This window comes from Chelonoidis abingdonii, chromosome 7 (assembly GCF_003597395.2).
Source record: "Chelonoidis abingdonii isolate Lonesome George chromosome 7, CheloAbing_2.0, whole genome shotgun sequence".
In the NCBI taxonomy this organism is placed as follows: Eukaryota; Metazoa; Chordata; order Testudines; family Testudinidae; genus Chelonoidis; species Chelonoidis abingdonii.
Window position 1 is genome coordinate 75372506 of NC_133775.1, and position 20883 is coordinate 75393388.

At 48.0% G+C, this 20883-nt stretch overlaps 1 protein-coding gene across 4 annotated transcripts in view; it reads right to left on the bottom strand.

The window, feature by feature from the left end:
• The window catches only part of CXXC5 (CXXC finger protein 5), a 105325-nt gene that overhangs the window by 34127 nt on the left and 50315 nt on the right, over positions 1 to 20883 (bottom strand). Inside the window, exon 1 of one of the 4 annotated variants that reach the window (XM_075068054.1) lies at positions 4507 to 4552. The exons of the other annotated variants lie outside the window; for them this stretch is intronic. The gene's annotated coding sequence lies outside the window, so the exon portion shown is untranslated. Of the gene's footprint in view, positions 1 to 4506; positions 4553 to 20883 lie in introns of those variants that run through there. 4 annotated transcript variants of the gene reach the window in all.

The following is a 20883-nucleotide window of genomic DNA, read 5'->3' on the forward strand; positions in this document are numbered from 1 at the left end:
TGTGACATGTCCCTTGCCTCCTAGGGAGAGTCGCAGCCAGACGGCTTTACGCACTGCCTCTGCCCACAGGTGCTGCCCCTGCAGCTCCCATTGGCTGCGGTTCTTGGCCAATGGGAGCTGTGGAATCAGCGCTCAGGGCAGGGCAGGGGCAGCGCACAAAACCCCCAAGGTTGTCCCTTCACCGAGGAGCCAAAGAGACATGTTGCCACTTCCAGGGAGCCCTGCAGAGCCATGCAGGGAGCCTGCCACCTTGGGGCCAACCAGACTTTTTACGGCCTGGTCAGCAGTGCTTAGCAAACAAAATCTTCCTGGAGTTTACCCCAGATACCAGTCATCAACCTCCCGTCCTGGTGCCAAAGCAGAGCTACGGCATTCTCTGAGAACAACTCTCTATGGAATATCCATCGGACACTTAATCTAATAAGAATCCTTCCTGTAGTGATATGATTTGTAGATCTCAAAGCACTTTACAAAGAGGAGCAAGTACTATTCTATCCACGGTACAGCTGAGGCACGGAGCCGAGAAATGATTTGCTTCCACAATGCTGGCAGAAGACCCCAGGAGTCCTGACTGTGCTCCTCTTCCTTGGGTCAAAAAACACCCCAGAACTTAAATATCATGAAGTCATAAAGGCACATTCGAAATCCAGAACAGCCCCTTTCTTCCCTCCCGCATCCAGGCACAGAGTTGCCACCTTGGATTTCTTTGTCGGAACAGAACCTGTGTTTGCATGGTGTGCCTGCTGGTCCCACTCTAGTGGCTGAGCCACATAAAAGGTCGATGAGTCTGTTCCCGTCTCTTTAGCTCAAGCCATAGCTATACAGTACATGCTTTTAGATCCAAGCTTTCCAAGCCATCCGGGGACATCATTACCAGAAAATCCTAACAAGCCACAAAATGGCCCTAACCCAGCCTGGCTCAGCTCATCTCTCTCCCTCCAAAAAGCCTCAGAACTTTAAGATGCGGCAATTGTCAAATGACAGACTAAGATCTTGCTGATTGTAGAAATCATTTATTCGTAAGAGAGTGAGAGGGGGACAAGAGAGAGAATGCTGAGCTCCTTATAAAGCATGTAAAGATGACAGATTGCCATTTCCATCACTCCTGTGTTATTTCACTGTCCGGGGACCAGCATAACTGGGAAGTAATCAGCTTCTTCAGGTGTAAAAACTCATCTTGAAAAATAATTTCCACTTTCCTTTAATTTTAAATAAATCAGTTTCCTCCCGCAGCCTCTGTTCTCTCAGCCCTGCACTAAAGCTGCAGTAAAAGCCTTTCAAAAGAAGTTGAGGCTGAGATGCTCCCAAGGATCAAGAGGGGAAAAAAAAGAAAATAAAAGTTCTGCTTTTTAGATGATTTCAGAGAAACTGTTTCCCGTTGTGCATTGATTAGTGGCTGCTCTGTGCCTTTGCATTGTCTGATAGTTAACAGGAATGAGCAGAATGCAAAAGGAAAACAGACATCTTTTCAATCTCCAAGACGAGGAACTAGAAGTCCATAATTGTGTACACTGCGGGATTTCTGTTCGTCCGTCACTTCTGAAAGCGCAGCAATCTGCCGCACAGTTTATCTATCTATCTGTTTATCTATCAAGGTGTCTGTAATGTGCTCGGTCCTATGGCATAAAATACAGCAACTCTCAGAATCATTGCTGGCCTAGAACGGACTGGTTTTTCATCCTTCCTTTGGCTAGGAGCATTCCCTGTGGGACATGCAGCGGGTCCGTATTAGGGGAAGGGAAAATTGTGCAGGCCATGCGTGTGATTTTAGCTTCTTCTAATGGGTGGTAACAAGCCTTTGCAAAGGTTGTAGGTAGTTCCACTGCCAAGGACCCATTGGCAAAAATATCCATCTCCCAACTCCTGAGACTATCACCCTGTCCTCTATCCACTGTGATGTCCCCACACATCCGGACGGTTGCATAGATATGGTCTCTGCATTAATGAAGCCCTAGTCCACTGAGGGGTTTGTACTGGAGGACTGAGATTTTAAGGTGAATCCAAAACTCTACAGAGAGCCTGTGATGCGAGCATGATGTGCCTTCGTCAGGAGACAAGCTGCAGCATATGGGACCAATGCAGTATAACAGGAGAGGACATTCCAGCCTGAATGGGTTTAATCCAGTTCAGGGATGGAAAGGCTGCTACTTTATTGAAAGGACATATCCAAAAGGCCCAATAACACATGCCCACCATGCTGCAAACCTAACGGAGATGATGAGATGTTCAGTTTGTAGCCTAAAATGGGCATTCATTTCCCCTATAAAAAGACTTATTGGTACTAAGGCAAAGCTGTTAAGTCAAGGCCTCAAAAGAAGGAACTGAACACATGATAAAGATTGCAACAAAAATACCTTCATCTCTGTACCCCAATACCCGAGCATACAGCCTACATTGGATTCAAAGGAAGCTGCACTTTCCTGCCCAAGGGAAAACTCTGGCTCTTGGTGATGAAATTTCAAAGCAGCTTTAACAACTCCACAGCTCACAGCTCAGCTCCCAAACGTCCAACTTGTATGGCAAAAATCAAAGCTGGAATTACAATGCTTCTCTCCCACATACTTTCCCAGGTGAGGAAGGTAAAATAAAACTTAATTATGACTTCTAATTACAAATACCAGTTAGTCTAAGCAAAGAGAGGTTTTGAGGAACAGAGCAAAGTAACCTGCATGAACCTCACGCTGCTGGATCCGTTATAACGTTGACCTGAAGACCAAGAGGGATCTGAATTTTGTAGAACTTGTGAAATCGTTTCTTATTGTTTGACAGTACACAGACTCCAACAGGGAAAAGGCACCGATTGCTCCCTGTCAGTTTTTCGTCTTGCCCTGGCTGGTTCCATTCTCCTCCAATCCCATCCTGGAAGCAAGACAGATCCAGAGAAGGATGCAACTGACAATTCTAAAGGTATCATAGCTAAATGTCTCTTCGTATTCACTGTTCCATGAGAACCTGAGTGGTGTGTCCATCTAGCCAGTATCCTCCAAATGAGCAACCACCACTGCCGATTCTACAGGAGCCTTCCAGACCTGCAAAGGTTGCAATGATAAGGTACCTGTAGCCATTCTGAGCCAGAGGCAATCAACTCTGGTGTCCTCTCTTCAAAGGCACATTTTCTGTGAAGACCCCAGCTTTGTCTCAGCCCTCCCATAAATGGGTGGATAGACATTTGGAATTTCAAAACAGACCTTGTGTCCATTTAACACACAGTGGTAACAGTAACAATTCCCCTAGGCCGAGTCAAGGAGATAATTCATCCTGAGGGTTTTCAATCTTTAGGCTCACAGTCAGAATACTGACTTAATAAGCTTTCAGACTGTAGGCTGTCTCCCAAATCGTAAAGGTTTTAGGGTGGGCTCTGTGGATATTTGTACCATGTACAGCACTGAGCACATTGTTGATTCCTGGCAAATCATCATTGCCATTAGCTGGACTAGAATTTTGTCACAATTCAAGTGGGTCTCCTGCCCTTGGGTCATTGTCTGGAGCTCCTAGTACTCATTCCCAGATTCCAAGGGTGGTCTTCTTAAAGAGTGGTTATGTGACACAAGTCATCTTCCAATGCAGAGGGAAACATCACAAGAGACTGTGACAATTCCCCAAGTGATTTCATTACATTGGCTGTGGTTTATTTCTACTTATTCAAGAATACAGTATGCCTATTGCCTTGAAACTTGTGCAGATCCCAGATTAAGATAAAACAAAACATCAATTACAACTCAGGCATGGAAGGAGACCACAGAGTCTTGATTTCACTGGGCTAGGTTGTGGCTGAAAAGATGAGCATGTACCATGCCTCTGAAGGCTAAACAGGTTAAGGTCTGACAGACCACCCGATGAGGGAATTTTATAGACAGATCTCCTCCAGAATGCTCTTCTGAGGGCTGTCAGCACAGCCTCTCTGCTGATCTCAGCCGCTGCAGAAGTGTACAGGGACATGTATGGTCTCTAAGGAAGCCAGCTCCTAAATTACAAAAGGTTTGGGAGATTAAATGCAGAACATTGAATTGCATGTGGGGGCAGATGGGATGCCATCATAGTGCATGGTCAGCAGCAGTAACATGCTTGCACCGCCCTTCTCCACCAAGCAGCTCACCATTCTTCTCCACCTCAAGTTTCCAAGCAGTTGCCAAGAGTCGCCCTGAGTAAATAGCACTGCAATAATCTAGCCAGGAAGTGACATAGATATGGATGACAGTAGCATCAGCAAGGGAAATCAATAGCCTCTCAGCTAAAAAAACTGGGGAAGGAGTGTGAGAGTGAGTGAGTCAAAGGCCTAGGTCTCTAGTCCCAGCTCCCCCAGATGAATGGATAGGGGCAGGGGGATTATCTAGTAACCATGTCTACTGTCTGCGACATGTGGATTTATTGTATCACCTCTGCTGCTGTATCTGTGCATCCAAGAGTTGCTCAGCGGCCAATAAATACCATGTTGTGCTTTCCAACACAGAGGTTTATCGTACTAGTAACAACCCCCCAGAAGAGACATTTCCCATCAAAACATACAGGCCCCACTCAAGTCAACGGCAAAACTCCCACGAGTTTCCAGGGGTGGTCAGGATTTCACCCGAAAAGCAAAGGAAGCTGCAATCAGCAATGCCACCATCTTGGGGTGATACCGTACCCTAACACAAACAGCCACAAACATGCTATGTGCCCAGAGACTGCCAGCCTCCTCAGTAGAGGGGAAACACCCTCCGGTCGGAGCAGTCACAACCCTCCTCCAGTGCCAGCTCCACTAGGGTCTTATCTGGCTGGCACCTCATCCAGCACCAGGACTGCCCAGCTGGGAGATGATGAGATGGAAACACAGACCTGAGCACTAACCACACCATGAGGGCAGCGGGGTCTCAAGCACCAGGCATGACGCAGTTCCATGGGATATGCCTCCAGATCTGCTGCCAGTTGCCTCAGCAACTCGAGTGCCCCTCTGTGTCCCACCGCAAGGCATGGAAAGTTGCTCCTTATTTATTTTACTGGTGGTCACTATGGAAATAAGGAGACGTGCAAATGTCAGACTACCCAAGTGCTTGTTGGAAATCCACTTATCTCCATGGCCACTTGGAATGTCCAGATCCAGGGTGGTTATGGAGATAAGGCAACTTAAAATGTCCATCAGAATACGCAAAGACTCCACTTGCCCTATGGACAACTAATGGCTTCTCTTCTTTCCCTCCACATTCCACAGAGACGTGCTCTAGGGGCCACGAAATGGAGGGAAGGGCTGGTCAAGCTCCCTTCACCAAGCAAATCAAGAGGCTGCCCACCACCTGCTTGCCCCCTGCGATCCCACAGATGCCAGCGGTTTGGCAGGCTCGCCACTCCTGATGTCGTCAATGTGTGACTCATTCCCCCCCGCCCCCTACAGCTGCCAAAGCTGCAGCGCTCGCGGCCCAAATCCTAAAGCGACTGTAACTAAAACCTACCAGACTGAGACTCAGGAAGGCAATCGCCTGTTTTTTTTCACCCCTCTCCCTCAAAATGAGATTGAACAGATCTATGTGTAGGGGCTGGTCTCACAACCAACAGACAGCAGCATCTGCCATTCAAGTACCACGGCATGGGTCTCTGTGGGGAGCATTTCAGTTCTCTCCCACCTTTGCTGGCTGGTACTGCCTTCCTAATGCTGTCCTCCTTTGTTTGGGGGACTCTCAAAGGCTGTTGTAAAAGGAATCCCTGTAACCCAGAGATGGACAGATAAACCCAACACACTGGAGGCTGACGGGGACAGCCATTTTTTCCCCTTATTCAAATCTTTTGCATGTCGCTTTGGGGGTGGTTGGAAGGGCTGGACTGGCAATGAAAGATCAATCAGAGCATGGGGAGCAGTAGTGCCATCTTCTCTTACACAAGTGCCTCTTCACCATGTCTCAGCCCTGTCCTCCATAGAGCAGCTGAGTCTCTATGGCCCATTCGGTCCTCAGTCTCTGCAAAGAAGGTTGCCAAACAGAATTTGTGGCCTGTGATCCACAGATCAGACTAGATGATCTAATGGCGTCTTCTGGCCTTGAAGTCTATGGTTCTACGGTGATTTATGCAACATGGACACCTGCCTACGGGAAAGTGCACTGAGACCTAGCACAGTTAGCTACAGACATCAGCAGATACCAACTCCTGCTATGCAACTGGGCTATAACCTTTTGTAACTCTGATCCATGCCATATGATTGGGACCAGATTAATGCTGATCAGCCCCTTTCCAGCACTCCTTTTTCCTCTGACACCTGGCATCAGAGGAGAACCGTATGTATCTCTAGCAAAAATGGAGCAAAGGAAGCCACCTGAATCCCTCAGACCAGAGGGGAATCTGGCAGAGAACTGAAAGAGCTGCTAGCAGAACTTCCAAACTTTCCTACAAGCCAGAAGTACTGCAGAGCAAACTGAGAGAGTCCTCCATACTGTTACCTATGGCAGGCCCAGAGGCTATTGCCAAATCATTCCATTCCAAAGACTGCAAAGTGGTGCACAAAGCTAATCAAAGCATTTCAACTACACTGTGATCTATGCGACAGTTCCCTTGGGGAAGGCACGTTTTTGTGACAAGAAAGCAGCTGCCAGGTGAAACCAACAATCATGACGTTACAATACTTGGGTGTTAGAGCTAGGCCATGGGAATCTGAACAGTTAACCAATGGAATTATTAAAGCCCGAATTGTTTGGGGGTATAACTGATAACCAGTTCACAGCGAGATCGGCTGGCAAGAGAGATGCTTTTGGAAGTTAAAAAAAAAAAAAAGTTGTCACAGATGCATTGCTATGGAAATATTTTCGATACACAACGTGTAAGGTCTCAGTCAATCCAGGCTCACAGAAGCAGGGGCTGTCTTTCTGTAACAGGAAAGATTACCTCTTATTAGAGGACTAGTACTCAATTTTCTTAGCATCGTAATACCCCATTGTAAATCAGTTTGCTCACCACAGGCTTCCCGATGAGTTAGTACCAGAGATTGGCCAACAATTCACAAAAGGCTCATTTCTGCAATTCTCTGAAATATTAGTTCAAGCACCTTATGCCAAGCCCGTGCGATGTATCATCAAACAGGCTGGCCAAACAGCCAGCGCAAATAGCATGCTAGAAAGAAAAAGGCCTGGCTGATTCAAGGGATTCATTTCTGGCATCGGGAGTATATCACAACCCACCACACAGTGCTTGGTTAGGATCAGAGGCATGTGGGCAGGGCAGAATCCTTAGTGCCCATATCTAATAGGCTCTGAAGGAGTTATAAAATAACTTGATCGTGGGAACCAGAACAGAAGAAATACTACGACAAAGAATGCCAAATGGCTGCCCCCACTACATGCAGGAGAGCGTTAGAAAGGGGTTGGCAAGCTGCCACGGTAACAGCTAGACCAGTGATGTGCCATAGCTACCCCTTAGCGCTGGACCTACAAGAGCTACAGAAGACATCTTGACAAAACTAAGGTGGGCAGTGGTGGACACCCAGGATGCTCTGACAGTGCTGACAGGTGTAGCGCATGTTAACCCCTGTCCCTGGCCATGACAAGCACCAAGAGCAGCCAACTGGGGCTTCGGATGACAGACCCTCCCCAGTGCTGACCAGGCCCCTGCAGAAGGAATTGCTCTGACAAGAAGTGGCCATGCGATGGGAAGCCTGATGGGATTCCGAGATGGTGCCTACTGACAGACGTCTAATGAGAGACACCGAAAGCCTGCCTCCTCTCAGGAGGGTGTGGGTCATCCCCATCCCACTCGTATCTATCTGGGTGGTTTGTGACTGGGCTGTATTAGTGTGTGATTGCCAGTTTTGGTCGATATTGTGTTTTATTTGGGCTTGATTTTTAAGGAAAGAAAGGTGAAGATTTAACAGTAGCCCCTGGAATCAGTGGATACCGACCTCTGCCATGTGACCTTTGTAATCCTGACCCGGACCACATGACTAGGGCCGGGAAATAAAGATCAGTCTCTGTCACACCTTCGTTCCAAGGCCCTGAACTCACTGCGTACAGCCCAAACAGCCCAGCCAGTGAGCCCCATGGTGCATGGATTCTGCAGCGGAAACAATGCCAGCCAACAAACAGAAGTGGCTAGCGAGCTGGCTCGGCGGAGGCCACCTTTGGAATGACAAGCATGTTTCACCAACACAATACAACAGGCATCCTGAGCATGGTGAAGGCACAGCCAGCGTTCCACATCTGGCTCCTCTCCAAAGGGCTCCCATTCTGACTGGGTTAGGTTCTTTGTCTCCAGGCTAAGATGGGCTTGAAGCAGGCAGCCTGGCAGCAGGGGCGGGGAGCCTTGCCTTACTCTGCGGTTACCTTCTCTGGCCAGCTCAGCAGTAACATCCTAAGGCTCTGGAGAGAGCCTTACCCTGCTCTCTACAGCCAGGTATACCTCTACCTCGATAGAACGCTGTCCTCAGGAGCCAAAAAATCTTACCACGTTATAGGTGAAACCACGTTATATCGAACTTGCTTTGATCCACCGGAGTGCATAGCCCCACCCTCCCGGAACACTGCTTTACCGCGTTATATCCAAATTCATATTATATCGGGTTGCATTATATCGAGGTACAGGTGTATAATGTGGGAACCTTGCCATGTGAGGAGGGGGAGAGGAGAGAGATCCTGGAAGACTCACAAAGAAAATTGACAATCACCCACCCTGGGATCAACCTTGAAGCATTTTGCTCTCTATACAAGCCCTGGAAGCTGGCTCTTGGAGACTCCAATGCTCCCCATTAACATGTCAATCTGCTCTTTTGTGCAGCAATAGCCAGAGAGCCCAAGGCACATTCTGCCTGCAAAACACTCAGACAATGAAACCCTCCCTCCACTCTCAGCGGACTTTCAGCCTGACCGCCCTGCTTCCCTGAGAGCGAGAGAGGACACGCTACACAAAACCGTTCTCCTGAGCTTTCCCTGCACTCTGTGCCACTTGTCATCTGAGCAACCCTGTGGCCTTTAGTTGCCAAGGTTCCAGAGCTGTTCCAGAATCGGAGTTAGCTCAGCTTCTGCCCTGGAGCAAGGAATGTGAAACGCTGCCACTGGAAACGAAAGAGAGCATCCATCATTTCTCTTGCCAGGAATATATCCAGCCCAAAACGAAATACTGCCTGCGAAACAGCGCACAACAAAAGCCCTCAATTTCATCAGCAATGCAGAGCCAGCTCCTCGCCTATCGGTCATTTCCACGAAGGTCTCGATTGTCTGCATTTAGAGAAAGAATTAAACATCACCAATGCAACCTAAACAAAAAAGAGCTGCTAAGTTTGGCCGGGCTGCGGGAAACAAGGCTCTCTATGGGACGAGCCCAGCTCTGAGTCGTGATCACTGCAAGGCCCCTGGCCGAACTGTACGCCACACCCATGATGCATCAAAAGTCAAAGGCTTGCGGGAACGACAGCTTGCTCTCCCCATCCCCTGTGCAAAAATAAAATCCAGCTGTGCCCATCCACAAGCCCCACTTGGGGAGCAGCCTCCAGGAAACTATGAATGTTCTGCTACCAGCCAGTGGAGCATCATTTAATAACCTCCCCAGGGAAACAGACTTTTAGGGCCTGTCTCAACGCCATCCATAGGCCAAAGGCAAATGGTGGGGATCCCCCAGACACAGCCTCAGACCCAATACAGACAAACCAACCAAAATGTCAACAGAAGGCTCTCATTCCATGGGGCACACAACCATATGCAGTGGCCACGTGCCCCCACAATGCCTGACTGAAACACCCAGGCTCCAAGGGAATACCGCGCAGTCTGCCTGCCGATAAGCTAGCAGCTAGCCTGCCTTAAGAAACAGGCCACTCTAGGGTTTACATTGAAAATAAACATAAGCCAAATCCTGACACCCCAGTTCACCCTCGCTGAAGAGAAGTTTGGATTCAAAACTGCTGGCCCAAATGCTGCAAGCCTGACTCACTTGCCTCTCAGTCCCTTATCTATCTGCTTGGGTGTTTACATGGCTCCATCGCCATGGTATGAGGCAAGAGCAGCGGTGGGCAAACTACAGCACGGGGGCTGCATCCAGCCCTTCAGACGTTTTAATCCGGCCCTTGCACTCCTGCCGGGGAGCGGGGTCCAGGCCCTGCCCTGCTCTGCCCAGCTCCCAGAAGCAGCAGCATGCCCCCTCTCTGGCTCCTACATGTAGGAGCATCCAGGGGGCTCCGGACGCTGCAACCACGACCAATGGGAGCTGCAGGGGCGGCACCTGTGGACAGGGCAGTGTGCAGAGCCACCTGGCCACACCTCCGCGTAGGAGCCAGAGAAGGGACATGCCGCTATGTCCGGGAGCTGCTTGAGGTAAGTGTCGCCCACAGCCTGCACCCCTGACCCTCTCCAGCGCCCCAACCCCCTGCCCCTGCTCTGATCCCCCTCCCACCCTTCAAACCCCTCGATCCCACCCTCCAGCACCCCAGATTCCACACCATAAGCCGGAGGCCTACCCCACCACCTGCACTCCAACCTCCTGCCCCAGCCCGGAGCCCCCTCCCACACCCTTCTGGCCCCACTCCAGAGCCCGCACCCCCAGCCAGAGCCCTCACTACCTCCCACACTCCAACCCTCAATTTCAAGAGCATTCACGGCCTGTCATACAATTTCTATACCCAGATGTAGCCCTTGGACTAAAAAGTTTGCACACCCCCTGAAGTCAATGGCAGCTCTGGGAATTAAAAACTAAGACTCTGATTCAGGATTGTACTTCTGCACATGCTTCATTTTAATCACATGATTAGTCCCATTGCAATCAATGTGATTACTCTGTTGCTTAAAGTTAGGCACATACCTGAGCACCTGCCTTAGAAACAAGCACCTGGAAACATGAATCGCCCTAGATCGCCAAAAAGCAACTGGAAATCACAGCAGTGACGAACAGCATGAAAAATGCCATCTGGGACAAAACAAACTATTTGCTCTGTGCACCATCCTCTCCCTTCTTTCCTTGCTTTGGGACATCTGTATGAGCAAAGGATCGTAGCCACTTACAACGTGCCCCTGAAGTTCAAATCCCCTATTCGTTTATTTTGAAATGCACCGTGAGCCCACTTCTGAGTTCCTGCACACAGCTACGAGACGATACTGCAACAATACAACAGACTGACGGTGCTCAGTTAAAGAACCTCTTCCTTCAAACTTACCTCTTCAAGTGATCTCTCTTCCTTTGTCCTCCATGTCCATAGTGCCCACACACTTGTCGTACTGATCCATCACCCTGCCTCTTGTTTGGTGTTTGTTAGTCTTGTCTCCCTACTTACATCTTTGGGACTGGATCTTATCAAGGACTGTAAGGTGTCATGGACATTTACAGTCCTGTGTAAAGTATAATATATTAGTCCTACCAATAGAAGACCTAGCTGACTTTAGAAAGGCAGTGTGGTGCCACAGAATGGGCATTAGCCTAGCATTCAGGTAACCTAGATTCTATTCCCAATTCTACCACTGACCACCTGCATGACCTAGGGAGAGTAACTACAAGGTGTTTGGGGGGCAGGGACTGTCTCTCAGCAGCTCTTTCTACAGCGACCAGCGCTATGGAGCCCCAATCTCAGCTGGAGTTTCTCAGTGCTACCGTAATACAAATGGCAATAACTGATGTAAGTACTCATAAGGCCCTCATCACCATCTGAAGATAACAGGTCAACCAGCTACTCATACTAAGGAAGAAGGCTGAGCAAGAAGTGAGGCTTTACACCATGTCCTGTAGGTCAGCAAATTCTGGCTCTGAGAGAATGATAGGGCATATGAGGACCCTTCACCAAGAACATCCTGTCCTCAGGCGTTCAAATCTAGGGACCACCAACCAGTATGTCCCAGCAGGTACAAACTGCAGAGATGATGCAGAGGGAGAGAGGAGACATCACAACTGTGACATTGGTTTCAACAGCAACCTATTGTGATGCCATGATTGGGAAATTCTGCTTTCAGCTAGGGTATGCGCAGAGGAGCTGACCTTCTCTTCCTTACCATGTGTAACTATAGATATTATTGACAGACAGAAAATTATCCCATTTACCCCCACACAACTGGACGTCGGGGTAGGACACTTTCAGGCAGTGGCACCAGGATCACTGTGGATGTTCAAAACCTGGAAAGACATCCACATTGCATCTAAACACTATCCGCATGGGGCCAAGCTCTGGGGTCAGATATGAACGTACAACCCTCCCTGAAGTGACGACGAGTTGTGCGCTCACATTGGAAGGCAGAGTGAAACTCAGGGTATTCTCAAACCCACATACCAGGCTTCTATCAGCTCTTCTAGATCTTGACACATGTCCATATAAAGAGAATTTATTTCCTAGTTTTTTACCCACTTCTCCATCCTCCTCTACAATACCACCATGCAACATCTCTCCGCTTACCAACAGGGGGATATCAATCCCAGGCAAAATAGCGGAAAAGCTGCTTCAGGATTCAAGTAGTAAAGAACTGACAGATAGGTATGTCTTGTCAAACAAACCTCATTTCATTCTTTGAGAGATTACAAATTTGTTTGAGAAAGGTAACTGTGTCACTGTTTTTGTAAGGCATTTGACTTCGTGCCGCAGGACATTCTGATTTAAAAATTAAAGCATTATATAATATCAGTAAAGCATACGTTAAATGAGTTAAGCACTGACTAATTGACAGATCTCAAAAAGTAGTCATCAACGGGGAATCATCATGAAATGGAGGTGTTTCTAGTGGGATTCCGCAGGGATCGACTCTAGGCCCAAAGCTATTGAACAATTTCATCAATGACCTGGAAATATAAAATCATGGCTGGCAAAATTGGCACATAACACGAAGATTGGTGAATAGTGATGAGGACAGGATCAGCCACGCAGAGCGATGTGGATCATCTGGGAAGCGAAGCCCACTCAAACAAAATTAATTTTAATAAAGCCAAATGCAGTTATGCATCTAGGTCATAGCTACAGAAGTGGGGACCATATCCTGAAACACAATGATTCTGAAAAAAGATTTAAGGGTCATAGTGGACAAGCAACTCAATATGAGCTCTCCATGCCACACTGAGGCAAAAAGAGCTAATGCAATCCTTCGCAGTATCAACATAGGAGTAATCTGTAGGAGTCGGGAGGTGATTGTTTACAGCACCGGTATGACCGCTGTGAGAACACTGCACACAGTTCTGGTGTCCACATTTTAAAAAGGATGTTGAAAATTGGAGAGGGTGCAGGAAAGAGCCATACAAACGATTCAAAGGCTGGAGAAAATGCCTTATAGTAATAGACTGAAAGAGCCCAATCTGTTTAGCTTATCAAAAAGAAGATAGAGAGGTGACTAGATTACAGCGTGTAAGCACCTTCATGGGGAGAAAATACTGAGTACTAAAGGGCTCTTTAACCTAGCAGAGGAAGGCAGAACAAGAACTAATGGCTGGAAGCTGAAGCTGGACAAATTCAAACTAAAAATAAAGCACAAATTTTTAATGGTGACTGTGATTAACCACCAGAACAAACAACAAGGAAAGGGGTGGATTCTCTATCTCTTGATGTCTTCATATCCAGACTGGCTGCCTTTCTGGAAGGGATGTTTTAGCCAAATGCAAGTTATTCGGCTCAATACAGAGGTAACTGGATGAAATGTCTGGCCATAAACTTTATGAATCTATTAATCAAAGAACTGTTACTCGAGATAGGTGCAGATACCTCTGCCCTTCTTGTGTCTTATTCAGTTGAGAAACAAAAGAAAGATTACCCACAAGAGTGAGTAAATCCTCCACCATTGCAAGCCTCGTCCCCATTCTGTGCTAGTCTTCCAAGCAAACAGATGGTGTAGAGAACATCCATCCACTTACCTTGAACTGCAGCATGTAGACCTCATGATGCCAGGTCTTGAGAAGAAGTTCTCTCCATCTCTTAAGAAGAGTCTAGTCTTGGAAGCTGGCTTCCTATTTCCTGAACTCCCTGCCAGGCCCAATCAAACCTATGAATAGCTCACCTCACATACCACCTAGATAGAAATGTTATTTGACTAATTTACATGAGACGTTATGAAGCTATTTTACAGCTCCCCGGGCAAAGTGCTGTGGAATATACTGTAGGGAATGATCCCGCGCTGGTCCAAAGGGAATGGACTAGTAGAGCACACAGTGAGACATGGCAGCAACAAAACCATAGGAGAGATAACCCAGTGTTGGGCTGCACACACATCATCTCACGCAGCAAGCAGGAGACAGGGAATAATCCAGCTCATTATGACTCACCCAGGAGACTGCGTTCAGTTCTGGGTGATGCAGTACCAGGAAGATGCAGATAAGTTGGAGGGAATTCAGAGAAAAGCAACTCAGAGGACTGGGAGTGTGAGGGACTGATTTATGAGGGCAGATTAAAAGAATGAAATGTGTATAGCCAGCGCGGCTAAGTGATGACTAAGGGAGGGCATGATAAACTGCCTCTGCAACCCTTTAAAGACCATCTCCCAGCCCTGGCAGCTGGCATCCACATCTATGCTTAACCTGGCTCCTAAGGGCAGGAAACCGCACACCATGCAAGAGGCAAGATCCTCCCAGCTGAGAGGGGAAGGTGGAGGAAATGCAAGGACATCAGAGAGCTCTGCCTGAGCAACTTGCTCAGACCTCTGTTGTGAGTATCCAGGTACCTACCAACAAAATCACAGGCCTGCTGCTTGGGGACAGCCAATGGGACCAGGTGGAAAGACATGATCTATTAAAAAAAGAATCCCATAAAGCCCCCCTGGTTAGAACCTCCCTGCACATCTCAAAGCTACCCTGTTACTAGAGGACAAACAAACTATTCCTCCACATTAGACTGGAGCTATTTCATGTCCCAGTACTGTGGGGCGGAAAAGACACAGGGAAAAGAGGTAATTCCTCTTACCAAAATGCTGGCAATAATGGCTCTAGTTTGCTCAGGGTGGTATCCTCCTTCCTCAAGATCTGTCTCAGAACTGCACACAGTCCCGCATGGCCCTTGTCGGAGATCCAGTGGCCTACCAAAGAGGCTATAGGGACAGGGCTGCAAGATCCATGGGTGAAGGAAAGATACTCTCAGAGGGATGGAGCCATGGCCCAGGAAGAGCATCCTGCAAAGGAGGCTGGTCTGGAAACCTATTCCATGTGAGCCAACTGTTACCCCTAGGCGCTGCCCTTCCTGGCAAGAGAGATTCCTGATGCCCCTTCTACTGCAAACAGGACCAGAGCACGGCTTGGAGAGGGTGGGGAAGGCAATGGACACACCGCGTTCAAGACTGGCCTTTGAGAGAGCTGGGATGGGTAGGAACAGACTCCATGAAGTGGAAACCACCACTGGGGAAGTAGCTCCTCTCACCCAAGATATTCCTGTCCCCAAGTGTCTACTTAGAATGCAGCTGGCATCCACGCAGGGCCTTCTAACATGCCCAATTCTTTCATCATCCTTCAATTCTTCCTTTTCTTTGTATCTTCTTTACCTAGATGCGGGGGAGAGGGAGGCAAGGAAGAGCTGAGTCATGGACTCCACATGCTTCAAGAGTGAAGTAAACAAAGACTAAGGAGGAGGAAACAGAAGGGTAGGAGTTTTCACACCTAGCCTTGACTGACAATTCCTTTGTTCTCCAGCTTCCTGGAGGTAGGCGCATCCCTGTGTATGGATGAGCTGTAGTGCAAGATGTGGAGGGTCAGGGGGCATCACAGGACACAAGCTGAAATTAGCAATGAGCAAATCATCAAGGAAGATGGCATCTTCTACATGTCCATTTCCTCCAGAGTGCTGGTCCATCCCGCACCTGGGAACTGGTCTGAAAGGACAGCAGTGAATCCCAATCCTGCTAGGAGCTGAGCAGACCAAATTCCATAGGGATTGAGGGTCCCCAATAACAGAGCCAGTTAAAATTTGGAGAATGAATTTTTTTGTCAACAAATGGCCTTTTGAAAACAAAAAATGCCACGAAGAACCATTGACTTTCTGGAAATTTTTCAGGACATTTTTTGTGACTTTTTGTCGGTGGGTTTTCGGTGAGTTACGAATGACCATAATCTTTTTGATAAAGATTTTGTTGAGAACTAGGATGACCAGATGTCCCAATTTTATAGGGACAGTCCCAATTTTTGGGTCTTTTTCTTATATAGGCTCCTGTTACCCGCCATCCTCTGTCCTGATTTTTCACATTTGCCATCTGGTCACCCTATTGAGAACATTTTGCAAAAGGAATGGGGGAAAAGGAGTCCTTTTTGAAACCCGCAAAATGGAAACAACCTTGAAATATTTTGCTAACATTTTATTGTTTTGTGCAGCATAACTCAGCACTTCACAGACTTCATCCATAGTGATGGGATAACATAGTGGGTTTCTCAATCCCTCTTCTATCACGCCAGCCCTATTAAAAACTAATATGATAATTCTTCTTAATGACTGACTCCACCTGGGATCTGCAAATCTGGTTCGATTCTTCCTGATCCATACACTGCCACTGAGATCAGAGATTCTACCATCAGAAATTAGCTGCTGATTTTCCTGATGCTGCACAAGGCAGAAGAGAATCCAGTTTGCTCTCCCATACCTGTATCAGCTCTACCAGGATTAAGAGTGGTACAAACTTAGTATGGACTCAACTCTGAAGTTAACAGGAGTTTTAGTTTCAGGCGCGCAAGGAATGCAGGATTAGACCATTTGTCAGTCAAATAAGCAGATATGATAATAAGAGACACAGGGGCAAATTTTCCTCCTGATTACTTAAGAAAGCTCCACTCACATCAAGTCTGTAGCTGATCAGAGGATTTGGCCCAAGCAAATATGCTAGAATTTCAAATGAAGTAGATAATACCTCTGGCATGAGAAAGACACTCCTATTGCGTGACTGAGCTAAAGACCCAAACAAAAGCATTTTAGGCTTAGGATGCTTACACTGCCAAGGCTCTAACTCAGGTGACTTTGCCAGCCCATGGTACAGCACAAATTCCTTGGGGCAACTTGTGACTCCTGATTGACTTGCCTAACATGGCAAGTTCAGCCACTCATCCCTTCATCACGAATCCCCTGTATGCAGTGTAATGGCCCAGCAGCAGCGGCAAAGAATAAAGACAGCACCTAAAATAAACTAGCATGCCTCTGAATCCAGCTGACCTCCCCAGGGCACTGCACCCACTGAATGTAAACTTCAGAGCTGTCCGTTCCACCAATGGGGCAAGGACAGGGAGTCGATGCACCAAGAGCCGTGCTACCCCTACCGCCTCCCTCCTAGAGAGAGAACTGAGCCAGCTACCTCCTCAAGCCCTGATTATACGTAGCCCTCAAAGACTCAGGGCTAGAACACCTCACCATCTCAATGTAGCTACGCATTGAGCTGTATTCCTTTCCAGTCCCTGATTTGTATGTCCTTAAAGGTGAACTGAAATGCTTTTTTAAAATAAGGATCATAAATTACAGAAGAAATTTGAAAAACAAAGGTATAGTTTTCTCCTTTGGTTCTACATTTAAATTGTTGAATCAACATTTAATTAATGGTTTCCATACCCAAGAGGCCAAGCCATGAAAGTCACTGTTTCACAAACCTCATCAGCTCATTGGGTAGAATGGACTTGCAGTTAAAGCCCTGATCAACCACTCAAGACAGCTGGGTTCAACTCCTGGCTCTACTAAAGACTTCCTGTGTAACTCTGGGCTTGACACTGGCTACACTATAAAATTATATCAACTTAACTTACGTTGGCACATGGTCACCACAGTTACTGAATCACTTGTGTGCATGCAAACTTGGCTCCTTGTGTCGGCAGAGTGCATCCTCACCAGGAGCATTTGTATCAATTGTGCTATCAGTGCGGGGCATTGTGGGACAGTGCCTGAAAGCCAGGGACAGTCTATATAAGTAAGGTAGTGTAGACACTGCGTTGAACTAATTACATCCACCGTGACTCTACACCACTTGGGGAGGCGGTGTTACTAAATTGGCGTAGATACACTTACGTTGATGGGAACCAAATTTAAGTGCAGACACTGCTACAACTAGGTCGGCACAAGGCAGCTTACGCCACCCTAACCGCTTAGCATAGACCAGGCGTCAGACAACGTCTACACTCAGAGCTAAGGGTGTGATTTCCAGCTCATGCAGATGTACCAACGTGAGCTGTCAGATGATTAGCATACTAAAAATAGCAGTGGAGCTGCAGCAGCTTGGTGAGTAGTGGCATGGGCTACCCGCACCAAGTACAAATCTTCCTAGGGTAGCTAGCCTGTGGCTACGCTACTAGCTCTATTGCCCTAGCTCAGTGACAGCTAGCACGGGAACGTCTACATGAGCTGGGAATCACACCCCTCATTCATAGTGTAGATGATGCCTCGGGTGAAATCCTGAAATGGCAAGACTCCCCTGACATCAATGGAGCTAGGATTTACCCTGATGGTATGTCCACACTGGAGCTGGAAGGTGTAGCCATACCCATGCTAGCTGTGAACAAGCTAGCGTGCTAAAAACAGCTAAGTAGCCATGGCAGCATGAGCAATGAGAGGAGGTAGGGTTTACATGGGATCGTACTCAGCATGGCTGTCACTGTGGCTGTGCTGCTACTTTTAATGTGCTAGCTCGATCTACCCGAGCTGGAAATTACACCTTCAGACCTCAAGTAGACATATCATTAGGGTCTCTGTGCCTCAGCTTCCCATCTGTAAAATGGGGATAACCATCCTGCCTTTCTCCCACTGTTTGCCTGTCTTGTCTATTTAGATTGTAAGCTCTGCAGGAAGAGTCTGTTTCATTCCCTGTGAACATACGGCACCTAGCACACCGGGCCCTCCAGGAGCCACTGTAACAGAAATCACCATCCTCGTAAGAGGAGAAGAAATAAAACAAACTAACTTAGGGGAACAACCCAAGAGGGGTTCTCAGGGCTCATATGCATGGAGAATGCATGGAGCAATTTAACTTAAGTGGTGAATTTAAACTGGGTTAGTCAAACCAGTTTCACTAAACCAGCACAAATCCCCATGTAGGTGCTCTTACTTTGGTTTAAAAGTGCTTACTGCAGTTTAGCATAAATCAATTAACAATAGGTTTAAGCTAAATGGAAATAAGCCATTCTTATATACAATTTAGAGTGTCCATACAGTGGTCTGCCCTGGTTTAACTAAACCAGTTTAATTAAACCAGTACTATTTTGTGTGTGTACAAGGACTACAGGTATACATCTCCACAAGACAGCTGTACCACTTTACCTGAAGATGTGAATTTAAACCAAGTTAGTTAAACTGGTGCAAACATGGGTGCTCATATTTCAGAATACACCAGGCTTGCTTCAGTTAATTAGGAATCGGTTTAAGATGAACCGAAATGAGCCGCTCTTAAACCCAAATCAGTGTGTCTACGTGGAGGTCTGCACTGGTTCAACTGTACTGGCTTAAAAACCCACTTGAGTTAAACCAGTGCAATTTTCTCATGCAGGGAATAAGGCTCCTGTGCTGCTAACCGGCTGCAAGTGCCTAAAAGAGGGCTCTGAAGAGCTAGCTGGGTGGGGGCTTTACAGCGACAATCCCCAAACACAGCCACAGTTTCATGCAAGGGCCGTTTCACAGAGGGCCCGGACAATGGTCTGTGTTACTGGACGTGCACTCACCATTATCTGTGCGTGTAAGTGGCCAGATAAAAGCTGGCCCACAACGTTTTGCTGGTATTATGGTTTACCAGGCAGGGCTCCTGGCACTTTGGCGGAGGACTGTGAAGCACTCAGAGCTGGGCCTGGGCGTGTGTCAAACATACAGGCCTTCAGAGCATGGTGCCTGTGGGAGACACATCCTGTTCTGTCAGCACCTTCTGTGACCTTCCCCTCCGGCCAGAAATCCCCCACTTCCCTTCACACACACACCCTGAAAGAGAGACTCGGCTTCCACAGCCCTCAGTCACAAATGACCCACCCCACATTATCTCTGCCAGCTGCAGCCCTCCCCATAATGGCAAGCACCCCAATCCTGCACACCCCAACCCCGGCACAGGGTTGTGAAGCCTGCCTAGTGAGCCACGCGGCATTCTCCACAAAAGCCCCTGCAATCCTAGGCCTGACGCCGGGCTCCCTTTCTAGATGAAATGCTGATGATTTTCCCTTTCCTCCACGTCCCTCTCCCTCCCTGACCTTGGGAGCAGTCATCACACGGGCAAAGGGGAGGTGCAACGATTAACCAGCAGGCCGGAGTGGGGTGAGCTCATCGGCTGGATGAATGGGCAGCTTGGCCCAGCTGGAATTCAGAGCACTGCAGACAACACTGAGCCGGACGCATTCATCTGCAGCAGGGGAGAGATGAAAGCGTTTCCTGCGCTGGCTGCCTGGCTGACCACAGCACCAAAGCGCACCCACCCCCACCCCCCAAGCCCTCCTGTTGCTGCTTCGGTGGAAGCCAGAGATCGAGATGCAGGTGATGGGTACATGCCGAGGACGCACAGGGCTTTGCTGACTGTAACTCTTTAATCTCCTAGGCCTGCCGCAGTCACAGGCAAGAGCTTAGCCATTGCAGCAGAGACTGCGAAGGAGAGAGAATAGGTGTCAGGCAGATGCACAGAAATGAAAAATAGCAGTGCCCTGTGTCTCTGGATCCCTGCTTAGGTTGGTCTGGTGCTAAGGGAGCCACAGGACAGATGGCCCTACAGGAAAAAGTCTTCTGTCTTATCACAGGATAAGCACAAGCACCATCACGCTGTCAATACACCTCAGTGCTGCCCTGGGGGTGAGATAAGGAGCTACGGTCATCATGGGGTGGGTTTTAAATGACACAGACATCCACTCACTAAGGGATGGAAGAAGCCACCAGCTCCTTTCACACAGGAGCTTGATTCAGACCCCTCCTGACCTGAGCTGGAACTGAACCAGTGCCCTCAAGGTGGCCAGCTCTCTAGCCCTGTTCCTGAGACCCATGGCCAGCCAGTCCCCCACAGCCATGTCAACCTGCTCACTCACAATCCGTGGGAGACTGATCAACGTACATTGCAAACAGGCCAGCTTGGG